At 46.4% G+C, this 21,534-nt stretch overlaps 1 protein-coding gene and 1 long non-coding RNA gene across 2 annotated transcripts in view; one reads left to right on the top strand and one right to left on the bottom strand.

The window, feature by feature from the left end:
• LOC134929468 (uncharacterized) overlaps positions 1–14,326 on the bottom strand; it is a 181,237-nt gene extending 166,911 nt beyond the window's left edge. Inside the window, exon 1 of the long non-coding RNA XR_010178576.1 lies at positions 14,205–14,326. This is a non-coding gene — a long non-coding RNA (uncharacterized LOC134929468). The remainder of the gene's footprint in view (positions 1–14,204) is intronic.
• The window catches only part of THSD7A (thrombospondin type 1 domain containing 7A), a 430,207-nt gene that overhangs the window by 181,586 nt on the left and 227,087 nt on the right, over positions 1–21,534 (top strand). The gene's annotated exons all lie outside the window — the stretch shown is intronic.

Below are 21,534 nucleotides of genomic sequence, written 5' to 3'. Positions count from 1 at the left end.
GCGCTCTGCTTGGCTGCCCGGCTCTCAAACACAGGGGCTGGCTGAGCAGCCCCGCCTCCCGGCGCTCTGCTCATCCTCCCTGCATAGAGATATACCACTATGAGCAGTAACCTCGCTCCCTTTTTGGGCGCACGCACACAGTTACATGTATAACAGCCCCAGTCAATCCCTTGCTAACAGCCACGATCATATCCTCCTTCTTTCATCTGAGGAACATGGCCTGAACTAAGCACTTCATTCCCTCAGAAGGTCTGCCTAAAGTCATACATGCATTTCACTGCAATGTCCTCTACAAAGCACTCTTATTGTACGCCCCTGATGTGTACAAATCCTATTACTGTGCCTAGTGATGGGGGAGGATCTAAGAAGCCAGACATATGTATAGATGGCAGCTTCAATCTACAGGACACAAATAGGTGAAAAACATCTTTAATATATAGCAGGCAGCAAAATTGGTTATACGGTAACAATCCGTTTTAGATCATCGTATTATCAATGCAGGATGTGGATTTAATAATGATGTGCAGTTATTGTGTTCTGGGAAAGTCCTGTGTACGGTACGAGATGAGAATAAGCCTCTGATGGCGTTATACGTGTGATGGGAAACTGATGCCCACAACACAATGTGGTCTGGGAACACACATTCTACGCTAATGCGTCAGGGTCCCAGCAGCAGATTATTAATTGTTAGGTTACTGTGTTATCTCTTATCGGATGTCCCCGGTAAGTGCTTCCTGCTATCACTTCTCCTCTAATGTAATCAGCTATTTGATTAGCGCTTCTCAGATGTCCTAATATGTTGTTCCCATTTACAGTATGATTTCTCCTTCTCTCTCACATCCAACCTATAACCCAACCCCCGCCCCCTACACACACAGGCGCTGGGTAAGCAGGATTTATGGTGAAACTGATACTGCAAGTCATCCTGTTACCAATGGATGCCAGCCTCTGGCTTGCTAGCCATGCTTGGATTTGTAGTTCCACAACAGTTGGCGAGCCTGCATAATGGGATCCTTTGCATGGTCGGACTGGCCCACAGGGGTACCAGGGAAACCACCGGTAGGCCCCACTGCCTGAGGGCCCACTCCTTCCTCTACAGATCAGGTTCCAGACTGTGCACTTGTATTATACATGGTAGATATGTTGCATTACACTGCACAAGACTATTGTGCATTTCAATCCTCTGTGGAGCCTGGCCACACACCCTTTGTAGGCTGACCACACCCCTAAGTATGGGCCCCTATCACTGCATCCCCCCGGTGGGCCCTTCATACCCCAGTCCGACACTGATCCTTTGTGTCGGGATACAGTCATTAGGTCGATCCAGCCACAGGTTACCGTTCCCAGTTGTAGTCCACGTGCATCGTAAAGTATGAAAAAGTTCCAATTTTTTTTTTTAAATGTGAAAAACTCACGTCATCCTTTTTCCATGTCGACCTAATGCATGTTGACCAATAGTGGTCGACCTAATGACACGTACCCCTTTGGGTCAGTCAGATGTACTATAAGTACACAAGTGTTCTTTTTGGATATTTACATCATTAGTCAGCATTACATTATACAGATAGAATTTACAGGCATTGACCTCATTTCTGTATTCTAAATATCTTGGCTACAAACATACTGCACAGTATACTGACGTGATTACAGTGGTGGCTTTATAGAACCATAGATCACACTGCTGGATAATCCAAGTTTAACCCCTTACCCGAAATTTAATTAATTATACACATAGCAATCCATGTATCTTATAATGCAAGGAAAACTCTCTGTTCTTTAGGCTGTACATCAGCGGTGGCCAACCAGTGGCTCTTGAGCCGCATGCGGCTCTTTCTTAATACAAATGTGGCTCCCAACACTGTAAAAGCATGTGACCACAACAGATACAGAATCCGCTGCACTCCAGCCAGACACACAGCAGCACTACAAACTGAAAACTGAAGGAGCCAGATACTAGAGGTGAGACACCCACTGGAAAACAGAGGACATATAAGTGGCTGCTGCAATGGCACGAGTTGGTGGGGGGGCTGTAGTGATACACAAGGGTGGGCTAGAGTGACACAAGGCGGAGCTGGCTGGAGTGACACAGGAGCGTCATGGGAGGAGTGACACATGGAGGCGCTGACTGGAGTGACACAGGAGGGTGCTGAAAGTAGTGACACATGAGAAAGCTGGCTGGAGTGACATAGGAGGGTGGTAGCAGGAGTGACACATGGGAGAGCTGGCTGAGGTGACACAGCAGGGTCCTGGCAGTAGTGATACATGGGAGAGTTGCTGAGGTAACACAGGAGGGTGCTGGCAGGAGTGACTCATGGGGAGCTGGCTGAAGTGACAGAGGAGGGTGTTAGCAGGAGTGACACATGGGGGAGCTGGCTGGAGTGACACAGGAGGGTGCTAGAAGTAGTGACATGTGGAAGAACTGGCTGAAGTGACATAGGAGGGTGGTAGTAGGAGTGACACATGGGAGAGCTGGCTGAGGTGACACAGCAGGGTCCTGGCAGTAGTGACACATGGGAGAGTTGGCTGAGGTAACACAGGAGGGTGCTGGCAGGAGTGACACATGGGGGAGCTGGCTGGAGTGACAGCAGAGTGTTGGCTGGAGTGACACATAGGGGAGCTGAAGTTTATTATGTGAATCTGGCTTTTTCAGTTATTTTATGTGAAAGTTGCATTTTCAGTGGATCTGGTGTTAAAAATGTATTTAATGTCGTTCTGGCTTTTTCAATGTATTTTATACCAGGGGCGTGGTCTAGCAGGCACAAGGCCACATTCCATTTTTGCATGTGTGCCTTCGGCTTGATGTCGGCTCTTTCATGTACCTAACAAGGTTTTTTTGCTCTTTGTCACTGACTGGTTGGCCACCCCTGCTGTACATTATAGCACTCTCATTGGACCAAACACACTGTATCTCACTTTGTCAAGGTCATTAACTGTATACCATTAATGCCTTTATTTATCAATGAGGGATACATTTCACTGTGAGTGATAAATTGTGCCAGCCAATCCACTCCTGTCATTTTTCAAACCCAGCCTGTGACATGGCAGTTAGGAGCTGATTTGCTGGTGCAATTTATCACTCACAGTGAAATTTATCACTCATTGATAAATGAGGGCATAAGTCTATTAATTAGAAAGTCCGAGCTATTAAAACTATACAGTATGTACCCACCCACCTACCTACCACCTCAAAGTCTCTTACTATGATCAATTATTGCAGGACTATATATAGAGTAGGGCCGGATTAAGTCTATCCGGGATCCCCCCGTCCCCCCCCAAATGACTACAGTACACCCCCCCCCCCCTCCGTGCCACCCAGTACTCACCACCCGTGATTTCTGGCAGCGGCTGCGGCTACTCAGGCTGCATACAGCACAGCGCAGAGCGGCGCCAGAGTCCCTTCACCAGAAGCAGGGACACAATGTGTAATGTGCCGCTGATGAGGGGACTCGTTAGCCGATCTGCACTTCGCTGTATGCAGCCTGAGCAGCGGCAGCCATTGCCCTATTTGCCGGGTGAGATTACCATGCTGTGTGGGGGGCCCCCTGAGTGTGGGGGCCCCTGGGATGACCGCCCCTGTCGCCCCTCCCATAATCCAGCTCTGACATAGAGCATAGCTATACACTGTAACTCCCAAAATGCTCTGTCAAGATGAAAAATCGTCTGTAAGCAAATATTCTTCTGATTAGCTGGTACTGCTCCACATCCCAGGGTTAAAATACTCACCGGGATCCGTCTGGATTTTGAACATCGGGATGCCGCTGTTGGCATTCTGACCGTCGGGATTACATGCCAGGATATCTATATCATCCCCTTACTTCTGATTGGGCTGTAGATGAAACGTCTATGCCACAACACACACAGGGGATGCACTGTATTATCCAAATACAATTCTAAAAAAATTATTAATTTTTAAAACCTACAGGTTACTAGAATGGGTTAAACAAGATATTTAGGAGAACGAGCCTCATAATAAAACATGAAAAGCAACATACTACCTTATAATGACTAATAATCACGCACAGTCCCAGAGTCTGCACAATCGTAATGCGACTCGGAGAAACTAATGAGCCGTTTAGTTTAAATCGGCTCCTTCTTTCCCGGGTGAAGATATTTTAGATTAGCTGGAAAACAATAACATGATGTATATGAGCTTACTATGTACAGACAGATATTATCAAATAGGGCTCCGTGTTCTGTATTAAACACATCTTATTATGTTAAACGATTCATAAATAATACATCACAGCTGGACGTTATCTGGTTTGTAGAAGGTGAGATTGTGAAACTAGGGCTGCCTGTCCGTCATCTTCTTTGTCTACTGGTGATAACGTACATTGGAAACACAGAAGTCACAATGTTGTGTTCTTTCGCCATGTGTGGTTATCGCACGGGAGTCCCTTCACCAATTAACTGTTACTGTTAATTAAAGGATCTTGGTTCCCAAACTAGCAAAACAAGTTTTATGTATTAACATATGCGATCAACATCGCAATGCGGTGACAGAGGCCCCTTGCAATACCTGTGAGGTGGTCTGCGGGGGGTCTCCGTCACCTCCCAGCGGTCTCCACACTGCGTGCACGCCGGGAAGCAGCAGCAGGCTGTCCCCGGCGCCTCCTCCTCCCCCCCACACTCAGAAGGACCTCCGGCTGCGTTGCTAGGGGGAGGAGGAGATTACCTTCTGGAACCAGGGCTGCCTGGAGGAAGGTATGCCAGGGGGAGGGGGGGGGGGGGGAGGGGGGGGAGGCGTCTGCGGTGGGGGCGGCGGGTTGAGGCGGCCGGCGATAAGAAGCCCATAGGCTTCTATAGGGTATCGCCATCCAGAGATGGTGATACCCTGGGTGGCGAAAAACCGGTGGTGGGGTCTTAGTACATTTGAAAATGCGGTAAAACTCCTGAAAACGGGGGGTTTACCGCATTTTTCTTTTAGTACATCCCTACATCCCGCCCTCCATCTGTCCAAAAGCATCCAGAAAATAAAACGAATTTAAAGGGACATCAACCTCAAAAATCTTCTGCTCTTATTTGTATCTTTAGTAGGTGAATGTATAGTTCTGTATTATCCCTCTGTGCAGGCTGACGGGATTGTGTCATCTATCTCATTTCATGTTTTTACCCCCAGTGATGTTATACTCTGCCCCTGAATCCCTGATGATGTCATACACATCCCTATGTATTAATCCAGGTTCACTAAATGACTGTTTTGTATGAGGATTATGGCACCTCTGACAGAAGGGCTCTGGGAAGAGATGAATACCCTGATTCTGAGACGCACTCAGCTCTCTAGAGCAGCCAATGCTGGTGTACGATATCCCTCTGACATAGGTGTCCACTCTGCATACGCTCAACTCGGAATACCATATGGTGTAACTCTGACTACACGACAATGCCACAAGATGGTTCTCTTCCCTACATACACATGCCATGTCCATGGGACCCCAGGTGTCTGCGGACTACTTCCATTGATCCCCAAGTGTCAGCGTGCCATGTCCATGGGACCCAAAGTGCCAGCGTGTCATTTCCATGGGACCCCAAGTGCCAGCGTGTCATTTCCATGGGACCCCAAGTGTCAGTGTGTCATTTCCATGGGACCCCAAGTGCCAGCGTGTCATTTCCATGGGACCCCAAGTGTCAGCGTGTCATTTCCATGGGACCCCAAGTGCCAGCGTGTCATTTCCATGGGACCCCAAGTGCCAGCGTGTCATTTCCATGGGACCCCAAGTGCCAGCGTGTCATTTCCATGGGACCCCAAGTGTCAGTGTGCCATGTCCATGGGACCCCAAGTGCCAGCGTGTCATTTCCATGGGACCCCAAGTGCCAGCGTGTCATTTCCATGGGACCCCAAGTGCCAGCGTGTCATTTCCATGGGACCCCAAGTGCCAGCGTGTCATTTCCATGGGACCCCAATTGTCAGTGTAACATTTCCATGGGACCCAAAGTGTCAGTGTGCCATTTCCATGGGACCCCAAGTGTCAGTGTGCCATTTCCATGGGACCCCAAGTGTCAGTGTGCCATTTCATTATGGATGTCATTAGGTAATAGACATACTGTAGATCCCCCTTGTGTGTCAGCATAAATCACAAAAGGGGGATATACAGTACAGTATGTCTTTTCCCTAATATATTGTGGATAGGTGTAAACAATATTAACAGAAATCTTCTCAATACTGCGAGGGGTTATAGAATATGCTGTAGAGTCCCATCATTTCTAAAATGTCATTTAGAAGAAGGTGCAAAGAAACAGTTCCTATTATGCAATTAATATTAAAAAGAGGGCTCATGTGTATAATTATTATAGCTCTTTATTAAGGATGGGTAATAAATACACCCACTATTGGCTTCCTGCCTCTCTCTTTTCATCCCACACATAGGGCCCGATTCAGGATGGATCGCAATACATGATCCAACTGCAAAAATTACTAAAAGGATGCGGGCGCATATGCAGGGCAGAAAATGCGAACGCATCTGCATGTCAATCGGGCAGAGGCATTCGCGGGGCGGGGAGGCGGCAACGCTCCATTTCCAAGGTGGAGATGGAGCATTGCGGGGGCTTAGCTAATTAATAGGGGCGTGCTGGTGTGAAGGGGGGTGTGACGAGGGCGTGATCGGGGTGGCTACGTGATGTCACACGCAACCGCTGCGATCAAGAAGATCGCAGGAGGCTTCCCTAATTTTAGCGATCAAGCAGAAACTGCATGCAATCGCAATATCTGCTTGGTCGGGGGGGGGGGGGGGGCGGTCAGAATGCTGGGAGGCTTTGCCCTGCGATGGGCGGCACCCAGCATGCGATCCCAAGGATTGCAAATTCTGCTACTTAGCAGCATATGCACCTGTGTGCACAGATACCTGCTCTTTATAGGCTGCGCCTCTGTATGTTTCTGCTTAGTACAGATACCTGCTCTTTATAGGCTGCTCCTCTGTATGTTTCTGCTTAGTACAGACACCTGCTCTTTATAGGCTGCGCCTCTATATGTTTCTGCTTAGTACAGACACCTGCTCTTTATAGGCTGCTCCTCTGTATGTTTCTGCTTAGTACAGATACCTGCTCTTTATAGGCTGCTCCTCTGTATGTTTCTGCTTAGTACAGATACCTGCTCTTTATAGGCTGCTCCTCTGTATGTTTCTGCTTAGTACAGATACCTGCTCTTTATAGGCTGCTCCTCTGTATGTTTCTGCTTAGTACAGACACCTGCTCTTTATAGGCTGCGCCTCTGTATGTTTCTGCTTAGTACAGATACCTGCTCTTTATAGGCTGCTCCTCTGTATGTTTCTGCTTAGTACAGATACCTGCTCTTTATAGGCTGCTCCTCTGTATGTTTCTGCTTAGTACAGATACCTGCTCTTTATAGGCTGCGCCTCTGTATGTTTCTGCTTAGTACAGATACCTGCTCTTTATAGGCTGCTCCTCTGTATGTTTCTGCTTAGTACAGATACCTGCTCTTTATAGGCTGCTCCTCTGTATGTTTCTGCTTAGTACAGATACCTGCTCTTTATAGGCTGCTCCTCTGTATGTTTCTGCTTAGTACAGATACCTGCTCTTTATAGGCTGCTCCTCTGTATGTTTCTGCTTAGTACAGATACCTGCTCTTTATAGGCTGCTCCTCTGTATGTTTCTGCTTAGTACAGATACCTGCTCTTTATAGGCTGCTCCTCTGTATGTTTCTGCTTAGTACAGATACCTGCTCTTTATAGGCTGCTCCTCTGTATGTTTCTGCTTAGTACAGATACCTGCTCTTTATAGGCTGCTCCTCTGTATGTTTCTGCTTAGTACAGATACCTGCTCTTTATAGGCTGCTCCTCTGTATGTTTCTGCTTAGTACAGATACCTGCTCTTTATAGGCTGCTCCTCTGTATGTTTCTGCTTAGTACAGATACCTGCTCTTTATAGGCTGCTCCTCTGTATGTTTCTGCTTAGTACAGATACCTGCTCTTTATAGGCTGCTCCTCTGTATGTTTCTGCTTAGTACAGATACCTGCTCTTTATAGGCTGCTCCTCTGTATGTTTCTGCTTAGTACAGATACCTGCTCTTTATAGGCTGCTCCTCTGTATGTTTCTGCTTAGTACAGATACCTGTCCTTTATAGGCTGCTCCTCTATATGTTCCTGCTTAGTACAGACAAATAATCCCTGTGACCGGGAAGTGCCTACAGGCAGAGCGTGTTTTGTACCTCCCACCACTTAGCAGCTTCTGGTTAAGGCAATAGTCCATATTATTTGATATTTCAGACATTTGCAGCGTTAAGTGATGTGGAAAGTGGTTTATTTTCATAAGCAGGAGATTTTATGCGCTGTTATGATAATTACATGTAAATGTACCTTTGTGTGATGTCAATGTATAGCAGGGGTAAGGAATCCTATGCTATATACAGTAGTCACTGGGATAGTATTATGGTGTATTCTTTAGTGGCTTGCTTACCTGCAGACCACATTCATTTACTGATCTGCCTTTCTGCAGCTGTTATAGCATACATTATTACTGTATTCCACCAAAGCATCTATATAATAAGGCCCAGATTTATCAAGCCTTGGAGAGTGATAAATAGCTCGGTGATAAAATACCAGCCAATCAGCTCATAACTGTCATTTTTCAAACACAGCCTGTAACATGGCAGTTAGGAGCTGATTGGTTGGTACTTTATCACTGTGCTATTTATCACTCTCCAAGGCTTGATAAATCTGGCCCAAAGTTTTTAAGGTCTGTCCCGTGTTTGACATGCATGCGCAGTGGGGGGAGGAAGAGGCATATTAATAGAGGAGGGGGCCGTGTGTGGTCTAGGCTCCCTCCTCTCTAGCCCTCAGGGCAGCAGACTCTGAGCACTAGGGTCATTAGTAGACCCTAGTGCTGTCCCTGAGTCTAGAGCACATGAGCAGGTGTCCGGGAAAATGGTGCGTTGGTCATTTTCCTGGTGATTTTCCCACTGCACATGCGTGATTTATGCAGCACTTCTGCCGCAGACATGGGACTCCAGAGGAGTAAGTATTCTAGAAATGGGTGCAGGGTGTGCAGTGTGACCCAGGGACCTGTGTGCACTGCACACCCTGCACACATTATAGATATGCCACTGGGAGGAGGGGTGCTGCACTCCTCCAATGGCTCCCACTGTGAGAGAGATGGGATGGACCTACCGCTGGAAAAGAGGAGGACCCAGCTGGTCACCAGAACTGGGGAAATTATGGGATGGACGGGACTGGATGTGATGCGGAGCAGGGGGTGGCCAGGTCTCTTTACTAGTTTCTATTATCCAGGCAAACTTCGATCTTTCTATTGGCTTAGGATAAAACAGGGGACAGCTATGTATTGTGCGTTAGCCTATATGTTAACCTTAGACCAATTCCATTCAGAGGGACTGAAAACAAACAGCCCTGCCTATTAAAACGTGATAGCCTTCTGGAGGTGAAATCCTTCTTATAATACATACTGTCTTCTAGTAGAAACCCTCCCAGGCTGCCTCTTTCTGCAACAGCTGTCCCTATACTCTTAATCTGGACGCCTTATTATCGTTCCCTTGATGGCAATATGTCACAGACTATTCCACCAATAGCAGGTGACATAGGTAATGTGAATACGTTATATCATTGATAACCTTTTCTCCAAACACAAAAATCTTTATCTTCAATGCTACTTTCCACATATAAGCTATTCCTGGATTTCAGTGTCGGAGGTAAATACATTATTAGAATACTTTTCTTAATGGTTCATGCGGAGGGGATGCGGTTAAGATACCGCCTGGCAGAATTCCGTTGGCAGAATGCCGACACCCTCAGATTGCCGATGCCGGAATTCCAACAGGGTCAAGACACCGACTCAGGAATCCCGACAGCTCACATCCCATACGTAAGTATAGCGGGAGGGTTAGAGCCAGGGGGAGGGAGGTAGGTAGAGGCGCCACCCCGGGGGGTTAGGGTTAGGCTGTGAAGGGTTTTTTTTAGGTTTAAGCACTAAGGGGGGAGGGTTAGGATGCAGGGAATAGAGGGTTAGGGGGTAGGGGAGAGGGGATAACATACTCGCCTCTCCCCTGTTGGGATTTCAAATATCAGGATGCTGGTGGCGGTATTTTGACCGCTGGCATTCCCTCCGCCAGGCAAACATACTGAACCCATGCAGAGGAGGAGTACATAGAGGCTCCTGGTTCATCCGCAGCCCTTTTTGCATACGGCCTCTGTAGTCTTCTTAGTAGTTTATGCCAAAGTATCTGCCTGTCTATGCGAATATCCATGCGTCTGCATACGTATGAGTCATTCCACCCATTAGTATCATCACCTGCACCTACTCCATGCTGGCAGCTGTTCAGTGAGTCCAAATAGTTGCAGGTCAGTTGTACCAAGATCCGACGAATTTCATCAAAGGCTGCGCCTGGTCAAGAGGTAGCTTGCACAGAATTACTTACTACTGTGGACACATTGGGAGTCATTCTGACCTGATCGCACACTGACGTTTTTTGCAGCTCAGTGATCAGGTCACTACTGCGCATGCGTATGCACCGCAATGCGCAGGCGCGTCGTACGGGTACAAAGTGGATCGGTTCTGAGCGATCGATTTAACGAAGAATCCATTTGCACAGCTGATCGTAAGAAGATTGACAGGAAGAGGGCGTTAGTGGGTGTCAACTGACCGTTTTCAGGGAGTGGTTGTAAAAATGCAGGCGTGTCTAAGTGTTTGCAGGGCGGGTGTCTGACGTCAATTCCGGACCGGACAGGCTGAAATGAACGCAGCGGCTGAGTAAGTCCAGAGCTACTCAGAAACTGCACAAAACTATTTTTGTATCGCTCGGCTGCACAGGCGTTCGCACACTTGCAAAGCTAAAATACACTCCCCAGTGGGCGGTGACTATGTGTTTGCACGGCTGCAAAAAGTAGCTAGCGAGTGATCAACTCGGAATGTCCCCATTGTGCAGCGCAGGCACAGACCCTGTTTGCAGTTTTCAACGAACGTGCAGTCTGCAGAAAATTGCAAGATTAATTATTTTCCAAACATTTAATGAACTCTAAAAAAATAATAACATGCAATGTGAATTTCTCATCATTATTTTTCGAGCAAAAACACGTTAGGTTGCAATTAAATGATATTGTGTTACTTTAAGAATATCCTCTTTTATGTTCTCCAGTTTCATTTGCAAAGCTTGTTTAGCCATGTAATTCGCTAGGCACTCTAGACACAGTGGGGTATATTTACTAAAGTGTGGGTTTTTAGAAGTGGAGATTATCCCGCAGATTCTAGCTATTATCTTCTAGAAGGTGCTAGATAAACGATAAGTAGAGTTTGATTGGTTGCTAGGAACAACATCTCCACTTCAAAAAACACACACTTTAGTAAATATACCCAAAATGACTGCAGTCAGTGCTTGTCTGAGTCCCTCTCAGCACCATGGACAGCTCTTAAGCAGACAAGCCATACACTGTAGTCATTCTCTAATGTAGGTTGGAGTATGTAGCGCTCAGTCTATGGGCCTACAAAACCATGGGGGTAATTCTGAGTTGATCGCAGCAGGATTTTTGTTAGCAGTTGGTCAAAACCATGTGCACTGCAGGGGAGGCAGATATAACATGTGCAGAGAGAGTTAGATTTGGGTGTGGTGTGTTCAATCTGCAATCTAATACCCCTTTTCCACCTGAGTACCGTGTCCGATCCGGGATTTTTAACGGCCCCCCCGTTTCCACTGCACTTCGACATGGGTTATTCCCGTGTCGGATCTGTTTCCACCTAACCCGGGTAAGCTCTGTAAAAGCCTATTGATGTCATTACAAATGGACTTTTTACTGTCTCATCAAGATGACGTCATCAAAAGGACCAAAAGGGAGGGGTGGGGCCTGCTCACAGCATTGCAGCAATGGACGCCGGTGCAGTAGCTGTGTCTAGCATGGAGTCGCAGACTGTTTGCAAGCTGCTGCGGTGCCTGCATGTGCCCAGCGTGTCTCCCAGGGATGACATCATCTTCCTGTGCCCCAGAAGCACCAATCAGCGTCTCAGAGCATTACTCGGGTCTGAAAACACGGGTAATGACCGTTTCCACTGCACACTTACCCGGGTCATTACCGTGTTCTACCCAGGTAGCTATCCGGGTAGGATTCCCGGGTCACTCAACCCGTGTTGACCCGTTTCCACCTACTAAAAACCTGTGTCGATGCGCGCCCCCGTGCAAATACACGGGTAAAAAAAGCTAGTGGAAAAGGGGTATAAATTGCAGTGTAAAAATAAAGCAGCCAGTATTTACCCTGCACAGAAACAAAATAACCCACCCAAATCTAACTCTCTCTGCACATGTTATATCTGCCTCCCCTGCAGTGCACATGGTTTTGCCCAACTGCTAACAAAAATCCTGCTGCGATCAACTCAGAATTACCCCCCATGTGCCCCTCAGATTTGGCAGATATAACATGTGCAGAGAGAGTTAGATTTGGGGGGTGTAGTATGGCTGACCGGCGGTCTCCTGACCGCCGGTCAGCTTACCGATGCTGGGATCCCGGCAGCATACTGACGCCGGGATCCCGGCGAGGAGGGGCGAGTGCAGCAAGCCCCTTGCGGGCTAGCTGCGCTCGCCACGCTGCGGGCTCGGAGGCGACCTGCGGTCGCCACGGGTTCTATTCCCACTCTATGGGTGTCGTGGACACCCACGAGTGGAAATAGTCCCTGTTGGTCGGCATGCCGACCATCGGGATACTGAGCCGGCGGGATGGTGGAGGAGGTCATGTGATTGTCGGTCAGCAGACCGCCGGTCACATGAATACCACCCAGATTTGGGTGGGTTATTTTATTTCTGTGCAGAGTAAATACTGGCTGCTTTATTTTTACACTGCAATTTAGATTTCAGTTTGAACACACCCCACCCAAATCTAACTCTCTCTGCACATGTTACATCTGCCCCCCCCCCCCCCCCCCCCCACCCCTCCCCCCTGCAGTGCACATGGTTTTGCCCATCTGCTAACAAATTTGCTGCTACGATCAGGTCTGAATTTAGCCCTATGTGTTTGGTGTGAACAATGCAGTTTGTTATGGTATAACTTGCATTTGAATAAGTTAGTGTTGTTTCTGATGCTAATAACACACTTTATTTTAAGGTTGTAGTTATGTTGTACACAGATGCAATTGTATACAGTTATAGTGATAGCAAGAATAATGCACATCACATACAGTAGTGAATATTAGAAATGGCAGAGATAGTTCACAGTTTATGGCTGCAGATCAATTTCCTTATTTATCTACACAACGGTGGTGAATTCAGTCTTAATTGACAGTCTGTTTAACGGTAGTCCGTATGGCAGAGTTGTTGATATGTGATAGGGGTCGTGTGCTGTAGGGCCGGCGTCCCGAACCCCCCAGTTGTAAGAACTTACACTTTCTTGTGGGTGGACGTGCGTGTCCTTTTGTGCAGGATCAATAAATATAACAGACGCCATTCCCGCTCTCACTAGGAAACGTTTTCCTGCTGTAAACCAATCGCTCAAAATTCACTGTCATTTTGTGGTCTCTATCTGCAAACCTGCCCTACTGCATCCTTATTTAGTCTCATCTTTCTTCCTACTACTGTTTTCTAATGTGATGTTGCAATATCAATGTGCTAGTACAGTGTAAAGAGTTATAGGGCGGTATTCAATTCTTTTCACCCCCTTCCACACCCGTTCTGTTTCTGCTGATGGGTGTGGTATAATCATTTCAGCTTGCTATCCCCTGGTGTAATGAGGGCACCCAACCCTTTACGCAGCTAAACCTGATTACTATGGGCGCGATATGTGCGATAACGGGGATCACTTTAGAAAGGAGATTGGGCGTGATATTTCATTTGGATACCGCCCATAGAATCTAATGTCACAGGGTTGGGGCTGGAATGCCGGCGGTTGGGAGGCCTAACCATAACCCTCCCCAGGGGTGCTTAGGTGCCCACCCCTCCTTCCTGCTGCCTAACCCTAACCCTCCCTCTGAAGCCTAACCATAACCCTCCCCAGTGGTGCTTAGGTGCCCACCCCTCCTTCCTGCTGCCTAACCCTAACCCTCCCTCTGAAGCCTAACCATAACCCTCCCCAGTGGTGCTTAGGTGCCTACCCCTCCTTCCTGCTGCCTAACCCTAACCCTCCCTCTGCAGCCTAACCATAACCCTCCCCAGTGGTGCCTAGGTGCCTTAACCTAACCCCTCCGTCCCACTGCCTAACCCTCCCCCCGCAGCCTACTACCCCCCCCCCCCCCCCAACACACACACACACCCTGCGGGTTACCTCTTCGGCGGCCTGGCATTCTGTTGATCGAGATCCTCCGCTTTTGGGAGGCTGGCACCGTCACTGTGATCCTATTCTGATCCATGTCAGGATTCCGGCCTCCGGATCCCAATGTCACATTATTCTGCAAATAAAATGGGCAAAATATAAAAGGGGCAATCAGCGTGAGTGCAAAAACAGAAGCATCACTGTACAAATTAGATACAAGACCTAGATACTAATATGCACATTCCATAGACTGCACAGATATAGACTTAGATACTGTTAATCTAGCTCGCTGTAGCTGTATTTTATTGAATTTACATTACATACAATGTGATCTACAGATCTCTTTCTACCTAATACATTTAAAATACTGCTGCCGGCTCTAGCAATTGCGTGCAACCGTGCCCAAACTAATCCCTGGAAGGATTAAATCATTATGCGATTTCCAGAACTCAGCATTTTGAACCTTGGTGCAGTATAATCATCTAGTTTATAGATTTTCTGTATGTTTTCTGCATTATGGGGCAATATCACATTACCTCTTGCAAAATGAGAATGTTGAGAAACTGGGATTTGTTTTTGTTTTTTCAATGCAGACGTTTAATCTACACAACTGCTACATTTTTAACAAGACACATCTGACGGTTTTAAGGGAACCTGTGAGGGTTTTATTTAAGATTGTCTGCAGTACTAAAGATCAAAACACAAAGCTGCTTAATTCCTTTTTAGTTGTTCCCATCTTTTAAGACGTGTCTCCTCGCTTCCATGAAAAAGTGTCACAGACCAAGGTTCTCCGGGCTGTTGTGTCCTGGGCAGGGACCATTAACCACTGAGAAAGGTGGGTGTTTCTTGTGGACTGTGAAAGTTTGCAGAAGGGTTGACCAATTAAAAAAACAATATTCTTTATTTATTATTAAAATTTTCTTATATAGTGCAGCAAATTTCGCTTTACAATTGGAAACATAGTAACATACAGTATATATATATATATATATATATATATATATATTAGCTGTTGTGAATGTGTAGCCATTATGTCACTTCCTCCTGTTTTTTATTTATTTTTATTTTCATTTTTTTTTATTATTACTGTAGTGCATGATTTACCCACTATAACTCTGTATATCCTTGTCCATTAGGAATTTATCTAGCCCATTCTTGAAAGTAATGTCCAAGTCCGCCATTACTACTCTCTGTGCGAAATCTCCTCTCCTCTAGCCTAAGCGGGTGTCCACGTGTCCTTCTTGATGATCTTCACAAAAACAGATCCCCCGCTAGCTCTGTGTATTGACCCATAGCAGGCAGTGCAGCTGCTATAGCGCCCAGAGCTGAGAGGGGCTACCTTCCCTGTCACAGTTACATGTGTTATAACAGGGTGTAGCTACCATAGGTGCAGGGAGAGCAGCTGCTATGGGGCCTAGAGCTGAGAGGGGCCACCTTCCCTGTCACAGTTACATGTGTTATATAAAAGGGCATAGCTACCATAGGTGCAGGCAGTGCAGCTGCTATGGCGCCCAGAGCTGAGAGGGGCCACCTTCCCTGTCACAGTTACATGTGTTATATACAGGGTATAGCTACCATAGGTGCAGGGAGAGCAGCTGCTATGGGGCCCAGAGCTGAGAGGGGCCCACCTTCCCTGTCACAGTTACATGTGTAATATACAGGGGTGTAGCTACCATAGGTGCAGGGAGAGCAGCTGCTATGGGGCCCAGAGCTGAGAGGGGCCCACCTTCCCTGTCACAGTTACATGTGTTATATACAAGGGTGTATCTACCATAGGTGCAGGGAGTGCAGCTGCTATGGGGCCCAGAGCTGAGAGGGGCCACCTTTCCTGTCACAGTTACATGTGTTATATACATTTTTCAGCAATGGGTGGTACATAGGGGTCCTTTCAAACTTTTTTCTTGGGGCCTGCAATATATCTAGGTATGCCCCTGCTCATTGTAGTGTGGTATAAAATTAATGAAATGTGACATAGGGGCAACTTAAGCACTACTGCGATTCATAAAAGAAACTAGGGCACTACTATGGGGCATAACATTAAATATGGCTCCACTATGGTTCAGAAAATGAACTAGGGCACTATTATAGGGCATAAAATGAGCAACTGCTGCAGAGAAGTGTCTCTCTAGAAGCACTGGGACAGGGGCCCCTTCAAAATGTTGCTATGGGGCCCACCAAGTTCTGGCAACACCCTTGGTTGAATTGCGTCCTTTATCTTTTAGATTTTTTTATTTTATGCTCTATTCTTCTGGCTGCCCTCCATCGTCTTTATCCACGTGATTTAATAAAGTTGTGTGAAGGTGGAGCGACCCTTCCACCCTGATAATATCATTACTTGCCGGAATCAGACATTGGAGCCAGTCATATTTATGGCTGAAAAGTGATACGACACTTACAGTTGATGGCGGAAATACTGCGCATACAGTTATCCAGGGATTGGTCAGCAAATCAGCAATGTTACTGTAACATAATCCACATATAAGAGCACTTTATTCCTCATTAATGCCTCTCAGTTACTTGACATTGGATTACTGCTAAGATTCCTTTGAATGAAATAATAAGACAGAGAGGAAGCCTTGCTGTATATGGAGAGTGGATAAATCCTTCCTTATAATTTGCTGCTCGCTGATAGCATTAGACGAGCGGAGAGCTTACTGCAGCAATAAAACAAAGGCACAAATTGTATTCAGCTAAATGCTGGAAAATAGGTCAATTGCTTCATTTGTTCCCTGTAAATTGTGACTATTGGAAGTAAATATATATTTTGTTCTCTCATCAGGCTCAGTATTCTTTATTATAGCAGCGACATTGGCCCTCATTCCGAGTTGTTCGCTCGCTAGCTGCTTTTAGCAGCATTGCACACGCTAGGCCGCCGCCCTCTGGGAGTGTATCTTAGCTTAGCAGAAGTGCGAACGAAAGATTAGCAGAATTGCGAATAGAAATTTCTTAGCAGTTTCTGAGTAGCTCCAGACTTACTCCTACACTGCGATCAGTTCAGTCAGTTTCGTTCCTGGTTTGACGTCACAAACACACCCAGCGTTCGCCCAGACACTCCCCCGTTTCTCCAGCCACTCCCGCGTTTTTCCCAGAAACGCCAGCGTTTTTTCGCACACTCCCAGAAAACGGCCAGTTTCCGCCCAGAAACACCCACTTCCTGTCAATCACAGTACGATCAACAGAACGATGAAAAAGCTTTGTTATTCCGTGAGTAAAATACCTAACTTTTGTGTAAAATAACTAAGCGCATGCGCTCTGCGAACCTTGCGCATGCGCAGTAAGCGACTAATCGCAGTATAGCAAAAATCGGCAACGAGCGAACAACTCGGAATGACCCCCATTGAGTGAATAATTTGGTAGATATCAGACCCTGCAAACATGACGCTTTCCATAAGTTACATTTGTATATTGAAAATACGATTTCCCCATTTATCATGACCAGGCTTGGATTGGCCCACAGGGGTACAGGGGAAACCACCGGTGGGCCCTACTGCCTGGGGCCCCTCCTCTTGCTCTAATGATCAGGTTCCAGACTGTGCACTTGAATTATACATTATACCTATGTTACCTTATACTGGACTATGGTGTATTTACTGTTAGTAATCTGTTATTAATCTGGTACATTATCATGCTTGCAGCAGCTGAATTTGCTGTATATATTTATGAAGGGACGTTGCACTCTCTAATGGGTTAGTCAAACCAATGAGGTAGCAGGCCACACCCCCTCTGCAGACTGGCCACACCCCTAACATGGGCCCCTACCACTCCATTTCCCCGGTGGGCCCTACATGCCCCAGTCCAACACTGATCATGACCCCTTCAATGTTCTCTGTTCTGTACACAGTATTTTACTCCATTGTATTATTATATTGTGTACAAATGGGGTAATGCTACTATAGCATTTACAGCTAGCCTTATCTCTTGGGATGTAGTCACCAGAATGCCGACATGGTCTGAATGTTTACTTTTGGAATGTCAAGATGGTCATTATATCAATATTGTAAATGTTGACAGTCACAGTGTCAGTACAGGTTGAGTATCCCATATCCAAATATTCCAAAATACGGAATATTCCGAAATATGGACTTTTTTGAGTGAGACTGAGATAGTGAAACCATTGTTTTTTGATGGCTCAATGTTCACAAACTTTGTTTAATACTCAAAGTTATTAAAAATATTGTATTAAATGACCTTCAGGCTGTGTGTATAAGGTGTATATGAAACATAAATGAATTGTGTGAATGTACACACACTTTGTTTAATGCACAAAGTTATAAAAAAATATTGGCTAAAATGACCTTCAGGCTGTGTGTATAAGGTGTATATGTAACATAAATACATTCTGTGCTTAGATTTAGGTCCCGTCTCCATGATATCTCATTATAGTATGCAATTATTCTAAAATACGGAAAAATCCGATATCCAAAATTCCTCTGGTCCCAAGCATTTTGGATAAGGGATACTCAACCTGTAGTACTGTACATGTTAGTGTTTAGGGCTGAAATACTGCAAAAATGCTATATCGGTACGGTTCATGTTGACATAACATCCACGTTGAAATTCTACATATGGACATCCAGACCATGTCAGCACTCTGGTGTTGACATTCTGAATGTTGACATTTTAAACGTCAACACAACATACCACGCCCACATAATTAGACACAGTCAAAAAATAAAAGAGAGGAACCTCACCCCCCAAACGCCGGCCCACAGTCAGCAGGAAGCCACAGGGCACAGTCGGGTGCAGCACAGGTCCGCAGTGACGGATCAGCCCATCCCCCCAGACTCCGGTGCCAACCAGCTTCCACTGACTGACTATCTGCCCACCCCCTGACACAGGAGCTAGCTGGTCTCCGATGGCTTCCTGCGGACTCCTGGCTGGCGTTTGGAGGTGCAAACAGATTTGGACTCCAGCTTCACAGCCGTCTATACTATAGACATTTGTGCGCCTGATATAGTCTAGACCATAGGTTCTCAAACTCGGTCCTCATTACCCCACACAGTGCATGTTTTGTAGGTAACCCAGCAGGTGCACAGGTGTATAAATTACTCACTGACACATTTTAAAAGGTCCACAGGTGGAGCTAATTATTTCACTTGCGATTCTGTGAGGAGACCTGCAAAACATGCACTGTGTGGGGTCCTGAGGACCGAGTTTGAGAACCTGTGGTCTAGACTATTAATATTCTATTACTGTTCCTATTATTTCATCTACAGTATACAAGTATTAAGCTGGGTACAAACGCTCACGATCCCCAGCTTGACCCCCTGTCAGCCTCCTGTGAGCCCCGTACACACTGTGGTAGAGATAGCTCAGTGTGTACAGACTTCTACGGGATCGGGAGTTCGGCCTGGCAAATATTAAACAGTGCATAAGATGCGACCTTCAGACTCAGGCCGTTGCAGAACCATTATAAGCCGTTTATTGGCTAGCGTTCCCGCAATGGACCTGCATACACACCTATACAATCGTTGGCCCATTCGCTCGATATTGTGTGATCAGGCTATGGATTGTTTAGGTGTGTATTCATATTCAGCTTTAGGGGTGTATTTACTAAGCTTTGGATGGAGATAAAGTGGACGGCGATATATGATTAAAAAAAAAAAAAATTCTGCCGCACTGGTCAAACCCCTATGTGATGTCATACATTGTGACGTTACATATAGGTGGAGTGTTGCAGACCTACAGGAACGGTTCTCAGAGATCTGATGCGCAGATAAGGCTTGTTTATAGAAGTCCTCCCTGCGCATCAGCCTGCTGTTGATTCACAGACTGGTGCAGCTCTACAGGTATTGGCGGTAAGAGCTAGGAGTGGGCCCCCCTCTCTGTAAGGGCCCGGGACACCAGTCCCCACAGTCCCCCCCTGTTGGCTGCCCTGCCCCTTAGATAGTTAACAGCTGCATTAAAGCTATTCAGCGTTTGTACAAAAATTGCACCAACATTGTTTCAACAAAATAATAATAACAGTGATGGCTAAATTCAGTGGATATGGGAGGAGGAGTGCTCAGAGCTCTGTCTTTGCATGCTGAATTGATACCATATCTGCTGAAATCTCCAGCACACTAATATATAGAGTAGAAGCAACGCTAGTAAACACTACATTTTGCACCAGAAGGCGACAGAAAAGGAGAAAGATAATTGCAAAGTTCTGATGATTATTTTATTAGTGAATTGGAGATCTTATTTAAAACCCCTGTTATAAGAACAAGTAAACATTTCCTGTACAGTATGGGAAATAAGACGGCTGGCTGAGAGCCAGCGTGTGGCGGGTCCTGGCGATTGCTGACTTCCCCAGATGCCGCACTTCATTGCAGCACGTGAATAAGTAATTTGGTGTTAATAATTTAATCCCATGCTAATACACAGGCAATATGTCAGGGTGGATATATTACAGAACATGCTAAAAAGCTTCCTGCCACAGACTCTCAGCAAGGCGCCTGAGACTGCTGACCTGGCCTGCGCAGTAAGCCCTGTCGCCATGAATGGCGATGTTTTATTCATTAATTACAGTGCAATGAATATATTGGTTTTGTCCGGTTATGTTTCTGCTGCACTTTTGTAAAGGACTTTGTTACATATTGCGGATCCCTTTTGGCAAATTGTAAATAAAAGATAATAATACAGTGTTATACCAGCCCACTTTTATTTTTAATATTACAAGTAAACCTACAAAGGATAATTGGCAATGACATTTGTGCCGGAACTGACAATGGACCTTGGGGGTCATTCAGACCTGATCGCTAGCTATTTTTTGCAGTGCTGCGAGCAGATAGTCGCCGCCCACAGGGGAGTGTATTTTTGCTTTGCAAGTGTGCGAACGCATGTGCAGCCGAGCGGTACAAAAAAGTTTTGTGCAGTTTCCGAGTAGCTCAAAACTTACTCAGCTGCTGCGATCACGTCAGCCTGTCCGGGCCCGGAATTGACGTCAGACACCCGCCCTGCAAACGCTTTGACACGCCTGCGTTTTTCCAAACACTCCCAGAAAACGGTCAGTTGACACCCACAAACGCCCTCTTCCTGTCAATCTCCTTTTGATCGGCTGTGCGAATGGATTCTTTGTTAATTCCATCGCTCAGCAACGATCCGCTTTGCACCCGTAACGACGTGCCTGCGCATTGCGGTGCATACGGACCTGATCGCAGCACAGCAAAAAAATAAGATTTTACTTACCGATAAATCTATTTCTCGTAGTCCGTAGTGGATGCTGGGGACTCCGTCAGGACCATGGGGATTAGCGGCTCCGCAGGAGACAGGGCACAAAACTAAAGCTTTAGGATCAGGTGGTGTGTACTGGCTCCTCCCCCTATGACCCTCCTCCAAGCCTCAGTTAGGATACTGTGCC

This window comes from Pseudophryne corroboree, chromosome 5, assembly GCF_028390025.1.
Source record: "Pseudophryne corroboree isolate aPseCor3 chromosome 5, aPseCor3.hap2, whole genome shotgun sequence".
Classification (NCBI taxonomy): Eukaryota; Metazoa; Chordata; class Amphibia; order Anura; family Myobatrachidae; genus Pseudophryne; species Pseudophryne corroboree.
This window is presented reverse-complemented; position numbering and strand designations above follow the sequence as displayed.